The sequence below is a fragment of the Solanum lycopersicum genome, chromosome 3 (genome assembly GCF_036512215.1).
Source record: "Solanum lycopersicum chromosome 3, SLM_r2.1".
Taxonomy (NCBI): domain Eukaryota; kingdom Viridiplantae; phylum Streptophyta; class Magnoliopsida; order Solanales; family Solanaceae; genus Solanum; species Solanum lycopersicum.
In genome coordinates, this window is record NC_090802.1 from 32,246,685 (window position 1) to 32,251,842 (window position 5,158).

Consider the following 5,158-nt stretch of genomic DNA (forward strand, 5'->3'; position numbering starts at 1 on the left):
AACTAAGGATTTTATTGGGTGAATCTAGAGTCGAGAAATTCATAGCATGGACCTTGAACAATGGATAGGCTCCTATATGAACCAATAAAACCAATTCAAAATATATCAAATGTGCAAATGATAATGTCCAGAATCGCTGGTTGTGTCTAAAGATTGTATGTCTACACTAGAATATTCTACTAAAATAGGGTATCCTGAGTAGACCTTGATTGTGAAACTAGCACAAGGAAACATGACCAAACCTCGAATCTGCGACCAAATGATTTGACAATGAATTCAATTTCAAATCATCATCATTGTGCCACTGTCTGATGAAGTCCACTTCAGGTAATAAATATAATCCTTCTAGCTGTAACAAAATTATGTCCCAAGTCGTCAAAGGAAGAATATTATCTTAATTGTGAATTGCTAGGGTCATAATGAGGAGCTATGGATAGAAGGTCATCAAAATTAAGTTACCTCCTAACTAAGGCTCATCCCATTAGAGCTAAGTCTTTTACATTAGTCTATAGGGAGTTAAAAGTATGAAGCAGCATCGGGAGCAAAATTATGCCATATCTATTATAAAACAAGCAAGTTGAAGGAAAGCACTAGTCTATGCCTAAACTATGTCTACATATGCTTCCAACATCGACCATAAAAATCAGAACACATGCCAAAAGGCATGAATGATCGTGAACATAAGAAACAACACACTGGCAATCCTAAAAATCAAATAAAAATCCAAACCCTGATTTTTGACTAACTAAGCATGATCAACTAGCTATCCAACCCACAATCAAGCTAATAGCCATGGATTGAATTTCTCAAGAACATTCATAAGGACTTGAACCCATAGCACACCTTAATGAAAATTACGCGTGCTCGAACTTCTCAGTTATGGAGGTTTTCCCTTTCAAGTGATCTCTTAATGTTGTCAGACTAATAAAACATAATTACGTCAATACATATATACTCACACTAAAAATCACTATAACTGGAAACGAATAAAAAAATAAGTTGACTTATGTATGTTCGGTGCATATAAGAAACTTGAAATTTACACTTTCAAAAGTTCGAACTTACATCCGAAAACAGAACAATTTATCTAATAGTTTACCATTCACGATGCATAGGACTTGAACTCACCCAATTTTAACACTTAAGTCATAAGAGATTAGAGATGGAAATAATAAATAAAAGTTGGTTGTGACTAGTCTCTTATTTTAGAAAGTAGTCACACAACATATCAGGATCGCAAGTTAAGGGGTCACATTCAAGGCCCATAAATAAAATGACCTACGTGATCTGAAAGTTGAAATATCACAATGTGTTGACTTAAAACACTTAATGTGTGGGACCCCTATAGTTCTTCTACATAATAGACATAGTGTTACTTGTGTTTAAAAGGTTCATACAACTTGGTGTATCACGTAAGGATGACTATTTTGCAAAGGGCTGACAAAAATGAAAAAATTAGACTAACTTTATGCGTTAAGAATGTCCTCAACAAGTTTGGGTTGAAGAATGTCTATTCTAAGACCCCATCCGTTCGGAATGTTTATGTTAAGTGGTACCTTTGGGTATAATATAAATAGTGTTTTATATGTTAACAAGGGTGTTTTATAAGGTGGTGTAGTTACAAAATGATTGTAAGTTATGTTTTGAAGTCAAGCAAGTTGGGAAATAACTGTTGACAAAGGTTAGAGTAAGTTTCATCGATAAATCCTCTAAATATTTTCTTAAAAATCTTGGAGCTTTTATACCAATATATAAACCTTTACAGGGTCCCAATATAAGGAATCCAAGGTCTACCAGTCTACTTTCCAACGCACTAGACTACTTTTTCATACAACCTAAGAATTTAGAGATATTAAGATTTTAGTGAGACTGCGCAACTAGGCACGTGAAGGTGGGTCCCTCGCCCCTAAGTCAGTTTAGCATTTAAGATCAGGTTTTATCTTCTTTTTTTTATCTCATTTCATTGACAAAATAATAAGAAAAAGTCCTAAATAATCTCTAAAGGCTCCCGTATCATCCAAGAAAGTAGCTACACGATTTACTTGTGGTTTAACCCTCGGAACGTTCATAGAGATTGTGTTACTTTTTTCCTCCTCGTAGGTTGTGATTTGAAGGATTTTTCATGGTAAAGGAGTCTCATTTTTATGATCCATTGCTGCTGTTTTGGAGGTAATAATTTTTACCCTTTAGTTTATTGAGTGATTCAAAGTTATAACTATTCTATAGAAGCAAGATCACGAATAGACGATGGTAAAATCGTATTTGGATAGTTATGTGATGTTGGGGTATTGTTGAAGTATTTTCTGATGTTGTTTTTTGTCGAATTTTCGTAAATCACTTATTGTGTGTGGTTGTTTTTGGTATGAATCTTTAATAGAACAAGAAGTATTAACTACTATTTAATTGCAAGATAAATCAGTATAATGTTGATTCTATTTTCGCATTGCAATTTTCAAATTGTTTATTGATGGTTCAACGTCTTGAGTTTAAGGAGACTGTTTGTTGATGTAGGTAAATGTTAAATAATGTAATATGAACCATTTTTAATTTAAGGTTTTGCTTTTTTACTTCTTATTGCTTATGAGGAGAAATACATTATTCCAAATGTAATTATGGGACGAACATATAAGATGATGATCGAAATCGGTGAGTTCAAGCTATTATGGTTATATTGAACAATTATAAGACTGGATTACATATATATTTTATGGATTAAGTGGTTTAAACACTCAAGGTTGGGATTTGTTTACGCTTATTTTGAGGTTGGAATAGATTGGTATGGCTATACGCTGAGATTTTATTATTGTATAGCATACACTAGTTGGTTGTTGTTGACTATCGCGTAGGCGTCCACTTATTAATAGCTTCTACAAAATTTTAGTTTATGTCATTTATTTGAGATTGTAATTTCGAGAAGTGAAGGTAATGAAGCACACTTTTGAAAATGGTCTGGCGAGCTAATCACTCTACTAGTGAGCTCTAAATTGCTATGTGGACCCTGACTTGTTAATATTCTGCCTATAATGGTTGCATGAAATGATGTTCTGTAGATTACTACTCTAAGGAAGGGGTACAATCTATATTGATACAACAAGGTCAAAAATTGAAGTATATTAAGTCAAAGCATTGTACTTCCTTTTAGCACATATTATTGTATCCTAAATCGTCAAATATTGTTTTATTACTCTATTACTAGGAAGATCTTTGTGAAAGGCATTGATATTGCAGCTGGCATTTTTCTTTACTCCTTTAGGTTTCTATTCTATTTGTTTGGGAAGATAGGTTATTCAACGTCTTTATCTCATTTTTTGGATCTTCTTGAATATAAGTCCATGTATACAAGTTCTTATTTTTCTTTAGGTGTAGTAACATAAAAATATTAGGGATGAACAATTTGAATTTGAAGTTAGTATTCCTTCCTCGCTAATTTATATTTTTGAAAAACTTTAAAATAATATGTCTATCTCCAAAACATTTAAATGCAAGTTTTATATTTAAACAACTATAGTAAGGGTTTTTTCTAAAATACTTTATTTTACAAACTATTAAGGAACCTATATAGATACTAAGTGAATAACTTTAATCTCTTAATGAATATTATAATCTTCATGTTACCTTTCTATATTTTATTTAAGTGTTCTAGTTTAATCTTAAGAGTATGGTCATACGAGATATTTACATGTGATTACGAAAGTGATTATGAGATTAGGAGGACAAGTGTACCGACGAGCCAGGATTGGCAACATACTTCTGGTAACATAAGTGCATTACAAATCCATGAAATTAATGGCATTCATTCTGCTTCTGACCTATGATTTGGAGGTATGGGGCCGATTGCCTATATTTATACATATGAGACACAGATGACCAAGAGTTGGCAAATATGATGTCACTTCGGTACCGGAAGTTACCACAATTTCTAACATTAGTTTATGTATGTCATGCATTTACATCTATCTACTATCTATCTATCTATACATCTCTCTCTCTCTCTCTCTATATATATATATATATATATATTTATATATATATATATGCATATGTACGTATGTAGATTGTATGTATGTCTATACTAATGACATATGATAAAACGAGCATATAATGCATATTCAATTCCTCAAAGGTTAGATGAATAGTGGGGGGACAAATGGCAGCCAAGAAGGCTACTAAAGATTCAGTTTCAAGTGGTATCTCTATTACCCTCAAACTGTTAATATTCGTAACTCTAAACAAGCCACCTATAAGATTGATGTTCAGTAGTGGCTTATTCAGCTCCATATTATCTTGGGGCTATCATATGATTTTTATTTCTGTCGTAAAGTTTGGGTTTAGTCGGGACCTTGTCCCGACAGTGCTGATGTCACTTATAGCGGCTATTGTGGACATAGTATTATGGTTTTATTTCTGTAGCTTCAAGTTTCTTGCCACATAGGATTGGCAAGTATAGATATGTCTATATGTGTGTGTCCTCAATTACGACCTCGTCGGCCAGCTAGCGGTTTATTAGTTTTGGCATGTAAGCCTTCGTCTACATGATTTGTTATTCAGGTTATGACCCTAATGGTCAAGGTTTAATATTTTAGATGTTATGGTGCCTGACTTTCTCGGACCTCTGTTGAGTCAATTGGTATGTCTTAGTGGCTAACTCGATTTAAGATGGTGTCGAGTTCCAGTGACGCGTCCTCTAGTTTAGGTGTGATAAAATGCCTAGGAACCTATTTCAATCATGGCTAGAGGCCTATGTCACTATTATTATCAAGAACACTATGCTCTGAAATTGCATAGGCGTCCACACAATCGCGCAGAAGAAGGGGACCAACTGAAAACACAAACTTTAAAAATCCACAATGGCGTGGTCAAGATTCTTTCATAACGTGTGCAGATAAATAATCTTTCTACCCCACCAACTTAGCCAATACAAACTCAATAGAGCCACAAAATTTCCAACTAAGTTCTTCTCAATGAATAGTGGGTATTACACCCAACCTCTATTCTAAAAGAAATTCCATAATGAGGCTAGGGATTAGCTGGGAAGCCTTAGGATCCACACGAAAGGTGCTTCTAGACTAAACTCAATATTCCGGATCTTACAAAACCATCAAAATTACATTCTTAGGTAATTTTCTTAAGATTTAGAATTCAGTCAACCATTTTGTCT